We start from the raw sequence: 15,118 nt of genomic DNA on the forward strand, positions 1-15,118 counted from the left end.
AAAAACTGCCAATCCTTTGCAAATAGGGTGGAAATGCATCAAATCAGTACTCTGGGAGCCAGGAAGATTGTAGGCAGACTATTCAGGAGAAAATCTTCCTTCCTCATTTGATCCACTTAATGTATTCATGTTCTTTAAGTCTTATGAGGAGCCTTGTGGAATGGCTCTCTTCAGCTTCTGCTGCATTAGGTTGGAACTTTCAGGTGTGGGAATTTTGAGTCACTGGGAGCTAGGATGTAATTATTGGGTAGTTATCATTTATTAGGTTGGCCAGCTATGAATTAAACAGACTTGAGATGTTCTCAGTCAGAACTTGCATCTCTTCCAGTCTCGGTGCAGGTGAAGATTGCTTAACAAATCCAAAATACTATAAAGGATTTTCTCCATTGACTTTCCTTCTCATTGTTCCCAACTTTACCTCCCATCAGTCCATCCAATCAGCCTATCCAATCACATCCATTGGTATTCTATATCATTTGCCATTTTACTCCTTGGTTGGGAAGCTTTGATGTTTGTTCATCGAAGCTTAAAATAATGAGAGGTGATCTTAATGTAACAGAGGGGGCTTCACAGCACAGTTGCTGGGAGTTTTAGTTTCTCCTCATCCGCAACTGTGGAATTTTAGAATAAGCGATCATATGTTTCTGACAGAGGTAAAAGTGACTTCCTCTGACCATGACTCACCTGCCATGATGGAGATGTTTCAATGAGATTGCAGAGTACTGAGATGTAGTGGGATCTGGGAATATTAGCTCGTGATTTGCAAAAGACTAGACTGCAGGTAGAGCAAGCAATTAGGGCAGCTAATGGAATGTTATTGTTTATTGCTAAGGGAATTGAACACAATTATGGAAATTAAATTTGGGTTATTTAGAGCATTGGTGAGATCATACCAAGTGTATTGTATATGGTATTGATCTCCTTATTTGAGGAAGGATGTTAATGTGTTGGAAGCAGTTCAGAGAAGGTTCAGGGTTGTCGTATCAAGGAAAGGTTGAACAAGCCATGTGTGAGTTGCTTAGAAGAGTGAAGGGAGACTTGACTGCAATGCATTTAATCTCAGTGCATCTTGACAGAGTGAACATGGTGAAGATGTTCCCTTTTGTCAAAAACCAAACAGTAAAATAAAACTAATAAAATGGGATAGAGTAGGATTAGTGTAAAAAATAAGTGCATCGTGGTCGGCATGGACATGGTGGGCTGAAGTGCCTGTTTCCATCCTGTTACTGTGAAATTACCTCTCAATCTTCTGAGCTCCAATGAGTAAAGGTCAAAACTACCCAACCAAGGGGTAAAATTGTAAGATCAAGCAGGCAAAATTGCAGGAGCACCGTGCCGATTGCATTGGCATCCTGTTCGCCAGTATACTGGGGCATATCTCCCCTCTGATATGTCCAATAAGTCTATCATAAAATCATAAGAATGTCTGCATAGAAGGAGGCTGTTAAGACGATGATGCCCATATTGGTCAAAAGGACCACTTAGGCTAATCCCACTTCCTGTCTTTTGGTCCGCTTCAGAATTCATATAGTTACCAAACTATTTTTAAATGTTTTCACCACCCTTTCAGGAAATGAGCACCAGACCCCTATCACTCTTTGAGTAAAAAAAACCTTTAAATTCTAATAATTTCCTTAAATCTGTGTCCCATAGTTATTGAGCACTCTCTCACTAAAATAGGTTCCTCATCCTCACTCAGAACATTGTACACCTTGACTAAATTACCTGATACAAAAAAAATCTCAACCCCAAAAATCCTTGCTCGTAATTAAAATTCTCCAGTTCTGGATGTATTCATGTTACATATTTAGCAAAACTTAGTCAATTTGCACTTTCTTTAAAGAATCTGTATCAAAGTTTCAGTTTAATTTTCAAATGTGAAGATGTTCTCAGTCTTATAGTAGCAACCTATCTGTTGGTGATTATTTATGTTGCAAGTCTGAACAACCAGACATATTTGAAAACAAGCAAGGAATTCCCATTGAAACACTAAATTACTTAATAAAAAACGAAAATTAAGAATCTCTGATTTGAGAAATTTATTTTCATAGTACAAAACTTTAATAATAATTTATGGTAAGATTTTATATGATTTACTATATTTAGTACATCTCACAATTACTTTCTCCATTTTAGCTTTCACTCTAACTTGGTATTTTGCTTTGAACCCTCTGTGCAAATTTAAATGGAAAACAAATGTCATTTCATTATAACAAATGACCCTTAATGTGGCATTTTAATTATGTTCTACAGGAAGAGGCAACAATATATAAGCTCTAGCTACTTTTGGTTTCAACATTTATCTTATTGAAGTTAAAGCAATTAAAGTGTTTGTCGAATGCAAAAATGTTACTGATTATTTATTTTTCTTACAGTAATCTAATGAACAACAGCAGCAATGTTCAGTTTATAGAGCACCTTTCAATCAAAGCATCCCATGATAGCTTATTGGAGCTTTATCAAACAAAAATTACCACTGTGCTCCAAACAGATATTAGGGCAAATGACCGAAAATTTAATCAGACAGGAAGGTTTTGGCACATTACAAAGAGGTTGGGAGGTGGAAAGGAAATTACAGAGCTTAGGGTTTGGCAGTTGAAGACACGGCCATCAATGGTGAGGTGACTAAATTTTGGGATGCTCAATGGGTCAAACATAGAGATCTTTTGGTTAAAGAGAGGGAAGAGATTGCAGCGATGAGGGTGTGCACATTTAGTCATTGATGTTTGATTGCTAACAAAGTACAAAACTACCACTTAACATTAGCAGATGTCATGTAGAAAAAGCAAATGGTAAGAGGAAGATTTCATCTTTGTCCTAAAATTATAAGCCTATTAATAAGAAAAATAGATCATTTTGGCACAAACTTTGCAGAACAAACCTTGTTCCATTGTGAAGTGATCTACTTTGCCCCATACCATTCATTAATTGCTACATGGAATGTACACGTTTTGACTTTATTGTTTTTGTGATTGTTCATCATGAAGGACATAAATCAGGGTGTCTTAAGCCATCATCGTATATTTAAACTGCATAATTTTTAATTTTCCTCTTTCACAGGGCTGCATTCTGTAAATGATATGAGCACAAGTTCAATAACTATGGGCTGTATATTATGAATATTCATAAATTTATGTCATTTTCCAAATAGAAATTCACCAACTTGGCATTCAGGCCCAATTTGATTAATAACACTACATTCTTTTTTCTCACATGGGTTTAACTAAGTGGGACTAGTAGATTAAAACTACCAGCTGGGCCATTCATTTGGTGCTAGAATCAATTAACAGATAATTCTGTCTCTTTCTAATGTTCTAAAGACCTTACAACACTAACCCTTAAATTGGTCTTGAATTTATTACCCCAACACACTTAAGTCAATATGTTTTCTGTCAATTGTTTTGCACATTTGAGATCATTTATCACATAAAATGTTTATGGGAAGCTGGCATTGTTACATTTTAGGAGGCAAAGCTAATGAATTTTTAATAACATTGCAAGTTTGTGCACTTTCCTGAATGAAGCTATTTGCATTTCCCAAAAGAACACTGAAACACATTCACCATTGAACACATCATTGTGCCAAGAGAACTTAAGACGAATTTTAGACCATAAGACATAGGAGCAGAATTAGGCCATTAGGCCCTTCAAGTCTGCTCCGCCATTCGATCACTGCTGATTTACTTTTCTCTCTCAACCCCATCCTCCTGCCTTCTCCCCGTAACCTTTGATGCCCTTACTAATCAAGAATTTATCAATCTCAGCTTTAAATATACCCAATGACTCGGCCTCCACAGCCGTCTGTGGCAATGAATTCCACAGATTCACCACTCTCAGGCTAAAGAAATTCCTCCTCATCTCTGTTCGAAAGGGACGTCCTTTTATTATGATGCTGTGCCCTCTGGTCCTAGACTCTCCCACTACTGGAAACATCCTCTCCATGTCCACTCTATCTAGGCCTTTCAATATTCAGTAGGTTTCAATGAGATCCCCCCTCATCCTTCTAAACTCCAGCGAGTACAGGCCCAGAGCCATCAAACACTCCTCATATGTTAACCCTTTCATTCTCAGGATCATTCTTGTAAACCTCGTCTGAACCCTCTCCAATGCCAGCACATCCTACCTTAGATATGGAACCCAAACTGCTCACAATACTCCAAACATAGTCTGACCAATGCCTTGTATAGCCTTAGCACTACATCCTTGCTTTTATATTCTAGTCCTCTTGAAATGAACGCTAACATTGCATTTGCCTTCCTTACTACTGACTCAACCTGCAAGTTAACCTTTAGGGAATCCTGCACTAGGACTCCCAAGTCCCTTTACAACTCCAATTTCTGAATTCACTCCCCATTTAGAAAATAGTCTATACCTTTATTCCTTCTACCAAAGTGCATGACCATACACTTCCCTACACTGTACTCCATCTGTCACTTCTTTGCCCATTCTTCCAACCTGTCCAAATCCTTCTGCAGACTCCCTACTTCCTCAATACTACCTGCACCTCCACCTATCTTTGTATCATCTGCAAACCTGGCCACAAAGCCATCAATTCTGTCATCCAGATCATTAACATATCATGTGAAAAGTAGCGGACCCAACACTGACCCCTGTGGAACACACGTCACCAGCAGCCAACCAGAAAAGGGCCCCTTTATTAGCACTTTTTGCCTTCTGCCAGTCAGCCAATCTTCAATCCATGCTAGTACCTTTTCTGTAATATCTTATTTAGCAACCTCATGTGCGGCACCTTGTCAAAGTCCTTCTGAAAATCCAAGTAAACAACATCCACTGACTCTGCTTTGTCTATCCTGCCTGTTATTTCCTCAAAGAATTCCAACAGATTTGTCAAGCAAGATCTCCCCTTATGGAAACTATGCTGACTTTGGCATATTTTATCATGAGCCTCCAATTACCTCAAAACCTCATCCTTAATAATGGACTTTAACATCTTGCCACTGAAGTCAGGCTAACTGGCTTATGATTCCTGTCTTTTGCCTCCTTCCCTTCTTGAAGAGTGGAGTGACATTTGTGATTTTTCCAGTCCTGCAGAACCATTCCTGACTGTTAGTGATTCTTGAAAGATCACCACTAATGCCTCCACAATCTCTTCAGCTAACTCTTTCATTTTGAGGATGATGCACTAACTTTATTTGCTTGATTAGAATGAAGAGTTAATAAAGACATCCTTACTGGGTAGAAAGTTTAAGGTAGATCATCAGGAGCTGGACAGCACCTATAGACCTGGAGTGGAAGCAAGTCTCGAGGCACTGTCTAAGAAGGTGAACCACATGTTGTAAGGGATATGCAGGTAAATTATCCAGTGCATGAATATTAAAGTGTTTAAAAACAGACAGGTAGTTGATAACGTGTCCAAAACTAGTGTGACTTATGGGTCCAATTCTTTCAAGTGACATCCTGGCTTGCCTAGAGCAAAGGTGCTTCCAACTGCATGGCTCTGAAAATGCCAATTCAACTTGGAAACCAGTGACATACATTTGCAGATTGTCTGGGAGCCCCAGCTTCTCAACATATAACATGCAGAAGGTACAATGGCACATTACACATAACTGACTGTCAGTTGCTCAGGAGGAGACCTGTTCCTGTGGGGATGCCCTACATCGGCCGTGCCCCCTCCTGCTCTCTACTGTTCTAGAGCAATGGCTGATGGTACCAATATTGTAAGTCTCGAGAGAGTGGGAATTACAAACGTGGTTTCCTTCGTATTTCTTAATTTTTGCACTTCTGCAACCTCTCCTTCTGGATAGTCCTGGTGAGAAGACTATTGAAAGGTGTGTAGATGATGCCCACAAGTGTGACATTGCTTGACAGTTACAGAGGAATCCTGTAGATTGGATTTAGGGATAGTTTTCACCGACAGAAGGTAGCTAGCACACCTTCTGAGCCACTGCCATTTAAAATTACTTGAAATTAATGACTACCCTTGCATGTGAGCCCGAACATTGCAACAAGCATCAGCTTTAAGTATCAAATAATTGCATCTTTCCTGCATGACCTTGAGGTTTGTAATTATGAAAAGTTTTTATATTTCGGCATTAATATAGTAAATTGCACGATACAAATGAGACTCCATAAATAACACAATACAAAGCAAATTTTACAGTTCTCCTGAGTGCATTAGTGATAGAATGCAACCAGGTTCCGCAGAGTATTGCAAATTGATCTTTAAGCTGGAGGTAGACAAGGATAATAAAAAGAGAAAATGCTCAACAGGTCAGACAAAATCTGTGCAGAGAGAAAAGCAGAGTTAATGTAGGTCTATGACCTTTTATTGCAATTAAATTGTCAAGGGTAGGACCAGCTTAATGGTGTAAAGGATGAGGGAAGAGGTGAGCAAAGTTTGAAAAGGAAGGTGGAAGTGATTGAATGAAGAGGGGGGGTGAAGGTGCTCAGTAAGAGGGGGAAGGAATTATGATTTGAAGTGATGACAAATGGGAAGAACAGAAATATTATCTGAATTTATTGATCTCAGCATTGCATCAGTAAGACTGCGATGTGCCTGGTTGAAAGGTAGGTCCTACTGGAGCTTGTGTTAACTTGATTGGAACAGTGCAGGAGACAAGATAAGTGTGAGTGGGATGGAAGATTAACATGACCTCCAATAAGGAGGTCAGGAATTAAATGGAGTTGTTCTGCAAAGCAGGCACTCACTCTGTGTGTGACTTCCACATTACAAAGGAGACCACATCATGAAATGTAAATACAGCACATTAAATTGAAAATATAAGTAGATCACTGTTTCATTAGCATCCCAGAACCGAGTAAGTGTTTACTTGATTGTCATTCAATGCATGAAGTAACCTCTGTGAATAACAATGAGCAAAAAAAGAGTAATTTGTAAAGATCGATGGTCATATACAACTGAAAATTTATCCTACTGGGAGGCAGTTGGGAGTTGGGAGGTGGGGGGGGGGGGAGGGTGTTGGAGGGCTGGTATGAACTGGTCTCCAGTAGTAGTGCACAATGGATGATAATGATTTGTCAACTCATTTCTTGTCATGCTCTGTTTCCCCTCTGGCTCTGCATAGTGGAAATAGTGGTTTGGGAGGTTTCGGCAAGTTCTGTCAGACTTGTGTGAAGACACTACTGATTCTGTACAGGAGGTACAGGAGGGATAAAAATAGAATGGGAGGAGGGAATGCATTACCATCCACCCATCCTAAAACTCCCAACAAAGATAACTTGCCTTGGTGACCCCAACCCTCAAAAGACTGCTGTGTGACTAATTGGATGGATTGAAGATATACTCACTGGAGTTTAAAAGAATGAAAGGTATCCTTATTGAACCAGCTACTGCTCAAGCAAGTACTTGAAGACTTAACAAACCATTAAAGGATATGCTTTAGCAGAGGAGGATCGGATTAACACCATAGCCATGCTCTAGAGCTCAGACAGTGTGTATGGTGTGCATGGGTCAGGAAGAATATTCCATAATTTAAGGGATTGTTTAAAGTAATCTCTTGCACATTTTAGATTTTCTCACAACATTAAAGGAAGCCATTCAGCCCCTTGCCAGCATTGTTGTGTGGCTGGTGGAGCCGCTACCTCAGAACTCCAGTGGCCCAGGTTTAGTCCTGGCCTCTAGTGCTGTCTGTGTGGAGTTTGCACGTTCTACTTCTGGCCGTGTGGGTATCCTCCGGGTGGTCAGGTTCTCACCCGCATTGCGGGAATGGGCGGGTTGGTTCGTTGATTGGTCACTGTGGGTTGCTCCTTGTGTGTAGGTGAGTGGTGGAGTCTGGGGAGAGTTGATGGGAATGTGGGGAGGATGAAATGGCATTGGTGTGGGACTGGTGCGGATGGGTTGTTGATGATCAGTGTAGACTCAGTGGGCCAGGGGCCTGTTACTGTGCTGTATTTCTTCATAACTTTATGGCTATGTTCCAAAGCAAGGCTTGATGTCTGGTTAAATAAATGTCAGAGAAATGGCAGAGAAATAGTTTTTCAAGGTGAGAAGAATGAAAATGATAGGTATTGTTGGTACTTTCCTGCCAAATCATATCCAGTGAGTCTATGTGTAGAGAGGATGTGTAGCAAGCATTCAGAATAAATCACTCATAAATTGGTGAACGATTCCATATTCTTGCACAGCAGTGTTAAATTGCAATTTCACCAAATGGGGGACTTGTTATTACTTGTTGGAGATCTAATGTTATGACTCTTTTATTCTAACATTGGTGTTTTGATGTTGTATATGAAAGCTTTATATTCATGTGAGATTTTTTTCTGCTAGGTGCTGTTCCATACCTAGCATGAGTCTTTTGAAATCCTTGGTGTCCTTTTCTCCATTGGCAGCAGTCACTTGGCTGGATTTTCCTGAGGAATGTTGGCAGTTCTGTGTGTCTGGCATCACAGGAGTCGAGGTGAAGAATTGGATGAGGCATGGACTGAGACAGTCCTGGTGAGGGCACACAAAGTCATGTGTTCAGTATGAGCACCACACCTTTAGAAACATATTGGCCTTGATGGGATTCATGCAGGATAATCTAATTTGGAGTTCAAGGGTTAAATTACAAGGAGAGTTTTCATGAGGAAAGTTTTATATTCTTTGGAATTTAGAAGGTTGAAAAGTGAAGTTAAGGGTAGATGGGAATTACTGTATTTCTGGTTGATAGATGTCAGTTTGAGGGACATTCTCCAAAAATTAGTGGCAGATCTTTCAGGGGTGAATTTTGGGGACGTGTCCACACTGGAAGTGTGGAGGAAGCTTGGGAGAGTCTTCTGAAAATGGCAATTACCATGAGGTCCACATCCATCTTAACTGTGAGATGGTACGTTTTTGTGAAAGGAGGATATCAAAAGGTGTTAGGCAATGGAGTGAAGTCACAGATTGACCATGATCTCACCAGATTGCTGCCTGTGTTCCTGTGCATGAGCCTCTCACATCCAGCAGAAAGAATTGCTCTCCTCGTTGTATTTAAGCCCAAATTCTTAATTGATAGAATGTTGTGATGAGTCATCTGCCTTCCTGCATCCCTCTGCAGAATTTCTGTCCTTGAAGTAATCAATCTTTCATAACAATTCCTCAAGTTTTAATTTCTTTTCTGCAGTTTCTCTTGGGGGATTCTCTCATGGGAGGAGCATTCAACTTCCTTTGGTTTTGACTTCATAGACTGTAAAATACAACTCTTTACAAATTTCAAGCATAAAAAGCTCTCACACTACACTGCCAAGGACTTCAGATATTGTTGTTTTGGTGGAGAGTAAAACCTATAAGCTGTACACTCTCAAGCAGATGGGTGTGAAACCCAATATGACCCCATCAAATGATGAGATTGATATTCATTTGCTGTCTTTAACAAAACAGACTAAATGCTGACATACATGTGCCATTTTTGTTTCATGTGATTAATAACATTGCAATAATTTTTATCATACATCATTATTCTATTTTTCTCCCATGTTGAATGAAAGGCTCTGACTTCTATGCATTCCAGAGCTGAGTGTAGCCATTTGGAAAACCACACAGTGCTCTCCATCCTAGTGAACTATGACAAATGGTAAATGGGGTATTCATAGCTCTACCTTGTCCTGTGTCAACCTCATGCTCATGATCTTGCACATTCTGGGAGAATGACAATAGATTCAGTCAAAAATGCAAATGTATAATGTAGTAGAGGTTGAGCAATGTAATTTGATTCCATTGTCTAGAGTGGAACCAAATTACGTATGCAAGGTACAACATGTGTGGTTGTATGTGGCTGAGGACAATTTCTGCTCCTCCAGGATACTTCAGTTTTCCTTCCCTGGCACCAAGTGCTACTGAAAAGAACTTTTGTGTGTGTTTATCTGTCCTGAGGCATCTGAATTAGCAAGAACCTGGGACTCGAACTGAAGGCTTTCCCAGTCTGTGTACCTCATAACCGCATGTAGCTTTACCCTGAACTGCCCGAACTGAGAGAAAATTAGTTCTCTTCAATAACTCAGATTGATTGAAGTGACTGGCCTGGCTTAGATCTGACAGCAATGGGGTGATTTATTTGGCCCCTTAGTCTCTGCTGAGTTGCAGTTTTACTAGTTAATCCAACGACACCAGACTAAGTAATACCTCAAATTTGTCCTTTGCATCATAGCCTCCCTACACCTAGCTCAGTAACACTTTAAGATCTCTCCACTGCTCAAACTCTGATGTCTTGCCCATCAGAAATTTAATTCCTCCATCTCTGGCAGCTGCCAAGACCCTCACTCTGGAATTCCCTCTCTAAACCTTTCATCCTCTCTGCTTTCTTCCTTCAAATGGCTCTACAAAACTTCCTTGACTGTCAATTACTTTAACATTTTCTTGGGTGGCTTCGTAACTCAATTTCTTTTGGCAATACTCCAACACAGCGCCTCGGGATGTTTTTACGACATTCATGATTCTGTACAGATAGAAGCAATGAGCTAGAGCTTGCTGCTGGGGCATCTTCACTGCTGATCCATGTGGTAAGTAGGTAATATGGTGGATTTGCAGAGCAGATTGTCCTGTGACAAAAGGTTGGACAGGCTATAGTCTTATAAACACTGGAGTACAGAAAAGTGAGAGGGGACTTGATTGAAACATCTAAGATTCGAAGGGGTCTTGATAGAGTGGATGCAGAGAGGATAATTTTCAAGTGCCTCAGTTGTTGAGCTACTGCCTCACAGCTCCAGTGACCTGGGTTCATACTTCAGCTGATGAAAAACACGATGATGCTGGAGGAACTCAGCAGGCCAGGCAGCATCTGTGGAGAAAAGCAGGCGGTCAACATTTCAGGTCAGGACCCTTCTTCAGGACCAGCATCTGCAGTCCTTTGTTTCTCTAGCTCTCGTACTAACTGTGTGGAGTTTGCATGTTCTCCCTGTGACCATGTGGATTTCTCCTGGATTCTTTAGTTTCCTCCCACAGCACAAAGACATGGGTAGCTGGGTTAGTTGGCCACTATAAATTTGCTCCAGTGTGCAGGTGAATGGTAGAATCTGGGAGATAGTTGATGGGGATGTGGGTAGAATAAAATGGGATTCATGTTGTTGATGTGGATTCGGTGGGCTGAAGAGCCTTTTTCTGTACTGCACGACTTTTGTTGGAGAATCTAGAACTGAGGTCACTGCTTAAGAATAAGGGATTATCCACTCAAGACAGATGAGGAATTTGTTTTCACCTCAAAGGTTTTGGAAATCTCTTCCTCAAAGGATGGTGAAAGCAGAGTTCGTGGATATTTTTAAAGCAGCGATAGATGGATACTTGATGATCAGAAGGGTGAAAGGTCACTGTGGGCCAGCAGGAATGCAGAATTGAGGTTACAATTAGTCATAGAGACACACAGCATGGAAACAGGCCCTTTGGCCCACTGAGTTTATGCTGACCATCAACTACCCTTTTTACTCTAAATTACCCTACATAATTCCCATTTTTATTCTTTCCCTACATTCTCATCAACTCTGTCCAGATTCTAGCACTGATCTACACACTAGGCAACTTAGAGTGGCCGATTAACCAACAAGTTTGGGACTACTGCATTCTTCATGTCTGCTGGCTCTCTGTACAATCCCACCAATTCCATTCTCCTATGTACTTCCACAGAAACTATTCTCTCACTTATGCCCATCAACTCCACCCTGATCCTCCTGCCACCCACGAGGGGCTACCTAGAGTGACCAATTAACCCTCCAACCCACGTGTCTTTGGGATGTCAGGGGAGACCGTCACACCCAGAGGAAATCCCTTGTCATCACGGGAAGAACATACCAACTTCACACAGTCAGCGCCCAAAGCTGGGAGTGAACCTGGGCCACTGGAGCTGTGAAGCAGCAGCACTAGCTGTTGTAACCCTGAGAATTCTGAATTTGGTGGAATTTATGTACAGAAAAGCTGGCCGTATCTCTGGCATTTCCCAGCTAATTCTGGCCTGTTGTTTTTATTGGTCCTTTTAGGCTCAAGAGTTTAATTTTGTCAATGATCATTCTTCCTGGCTCTCTTTTCTTGGCAGTATCATAAATGAAGAGTTTCTGCTGAAATTTATTTGCAGTGCCTGTACTAATCAATAGGATTTTTTTTTACCTCGAGACTGAGACCGTGAAACCTGGGATCAATGGAATGGTTGAGACAAGTAGACTGAGTTGACTAAGGGATAATCTAGTAAATGTATGGGAGTGAAGGGAATGGGAGGTAATGTCAATCGGGTGAAGATGAAGAGGGGTTGGGTGATCCCACTCATTGGAGAGGTGATGAAGACACCAACCATGTCAAAGGGTACATTCAGCTCAAGAAGAAAAAGGAAGAGTTTGTTTACTGTTTTTTGTGGTCAAGCACATTGTCACTTGTGATAGCGATTTAGTTATTATGACCAGGGTGATCACATGAAGGGAGTGTTTCAGATGTTGAGTTCTGGGAGAGCTGGGCACAGGTTTGAAAGGCCATGAGGGAGATGGGAGCAAAACTGAAGGCTGATGCAAGGTCAGGACTATAGCAGGGGGAATCTACAGGAGGTTTGGCCCAGTAGACAATGAGAAGGGAAGGAGAAAGCGATGGAATGTGATGGGATGGTCTCAAACTCTTTGACAAAGATGGCTATGACTTCCTTACTCTTGTCAGAGGAAAAGTTGAAGAGACAGGGGAGAGTGTTTAAGACAGAACTTGCAGAAAATTAACCAGGGATTATCTTTGTACTTCAGGATGTTCTTGGAATAATAAGGCATTTTGTTGGATTAAAGATGGGCCATGTGGTATTCCATATCAGCTAGCAGTATCTAATGGAGGATAGCTCAACCATTTCTCTGCCATCTTCTCGGGCTTGATTCTCTCCGTCCTAAGGACTCATAGATGAGGGATGTACGAGGATGAGGGTGGAGTGAGACACAGAGGAATTGGTTCAATGAGAACCAGGGCATTAAAGCTAGAAATGAGGGTATAGTCGGACAGATCAGTGCATGAAAGATGGCATGGCCTGTGGTGACCAAAGTGAATTAGCAGGCAGTTTTCTCCAGCAGTGAAGCAGCTGGAAGTAGGATTTGAGGAAGAAGGGTATGGCTGGAGTGCTTTGCATGAAATAATCATATATGGCTACGTCAGTTACTGACACAATAGGGAAACCAAGGACATGTGACCTGTCAACATCAAGATGGTTGGTGTGAGTATGGATAAGAGAGTTTAAAGGGAGGGAGAGCTTAAGAGGAGGATGCAGAGCTGTGAACTGAGATACAGCACAAAGCAGCTGAAAATGAGCCAAGGACACTGCCCTAAGGAACTCCTGAAGCAGACCCTTGGGTCTAGCATGATTGACCTCCACCATCCAATGTTTCTTTGTGCAAGGTACGGCTCCAGATAGCAAAGTTCTTCCTCAACAAAGCACTGTAACCTCCAAGCTCTATATTACTGTTGTCAACCCTGCTTGCCTGGGAATACTTGTATGCATAATTTAGTTAGACCAAGCAGACATAAGGACATAATTATTAACTTAACAAGTAACATAACCTTTGCCTGAAGTATAATCACAATGGATATCATACAGATTACTCCAGAAACTAGGCAAAGTCCTTTGAGGTATCAAAGACAAGTTTAAAAGGTTCTCATCCACATGTGCAATATTCATGTGGGAATGCTGGTTCTTTACCAGTGAGTTTAAATAAAAATTTTCCCCATTAAGTTTTGAATAATTTGAATTTTATGACATCAAACAATGATTCTTATTAATGGAGTTCAAGCAATGTTATCAATCAAGATCACCCAGAAAACAAAGCCACTGTTGACATCCTGTCCCTCTGGTAATGTACATAATTATCACCTGACAATCAGTGCACTTCCTCACTCTATCTGTCTTAGAAGACAAATGAAAGTCAGAATGAATTTAATTGCAGCTCTGCTTATTCTGGTGTGGAAGTCATAAAACTGGGAAGCTGAGCCTTCTCCACTCAGTAAGCGGAACACACTGCTGTTTCTCCTGTAACCAAAACAGAAAATGCTGGAAACACTCAGCAGGTCAGGCAGCATCTGTGGAGAGAGAAACCGAGTTAATGTTTCAGGTCTGAGACCCTTCATTAGAACTGAGAAGGAGAAAATGTTTGCCTAACACTCTTCTCTTCAACTGAAAGCTAACTTGTTTTCTCTCTCTAGTTATGTGGAGCGATCTTGGACCAGAAACATTGACTCTGTTTCCCTCTCCACAGAAGCTGCCAGACCTGCTGAGTATCTCTAGCATTTTGTTTTTACTTCAGATTTCCAGTAGTTGCAGTATTATTCCCCTTGTGTGTTGTTTGCTAGTTGATGATCAGTGAATAGCACTCTTGCTTCTGAGTAGCAGGTTGTGAGTACTCAAGGACAATAACTCCGGACAATACTAAGGGAGTTCTGCATGACTGGAGGTACTGGCTTTTTAATGACACATTATCAAATGCTCTCTAAGGTAAAAGAACAGTAGAGTTGTCTTCCATCCCCTGGCCAGTATCCAACTTTCAGCCTTTGTCACCAAAACAGATTTGGCATTATTTTCCTATTGCTGTTTGTGGGAACTTACTGTACATAAATTGGTCGGCACATTTCCTAAATAACAATAGTTCTGCCTTATTGGCTATAAAGTGTTTTAGGATTCTCTGAAATGGATGTAGAAGGTGCAATACAAATGCCTTTGTTTTCACTCTGAGGAACTGGACTCTCCAAGTCAACCAACAGACACACAAGGACAACAGCCGATGACAGGAGACCCTGTATTTTCTTACAATTCCTTCATTTCAAGAAAGAAGAAAAACAAATAACAGTCAACTGACAAACAATTTGTTTCTAATGTCAGGTTAAAATAGCCAAATTCATTCATGTAGTGGCAACAGCTGTAGTATGTCGATTCTTATGTTCTTTCCTCCCAAATTTTAAGCTCATGCAAAACTCTGCTGTCCACTCTAACCTGCACCATTCACCACCACACTTGTGCTTCCAGTCTGCAGTGACCAAGCATTACCTCAATTTTGAAAGTTCTTGTTTTCAAGTCATTACATGGTCTGGCAAGTTCTTATTGCTGTAACCTTCTTCACCCTTGTAATCCTGTGAGATATTTGATCTCCACCAACTGTAGTCTCTTCTGCATTCCCAAATTCATTGTTTACTCTTTGGAGGTTGTGTCATTTACTGTAAGGGAGCAGAGTTCTGAAA

Source organism: Pristis pectinata, chromosome 7, assembly GCF_009764475.1.
Source record: "Pristis pectinata isolate sPriPec2 chromosome 7, sPriPec2.1.pri, whole genome shotgun sequence".
NCBI classification, from domain to species: domain Eukaryota; kingdom Metazoa; phylum Chordata; class Chondrichthyes; order Rhinopristiformes; family Pristidae; genus Pristis; species Pristis pectinata.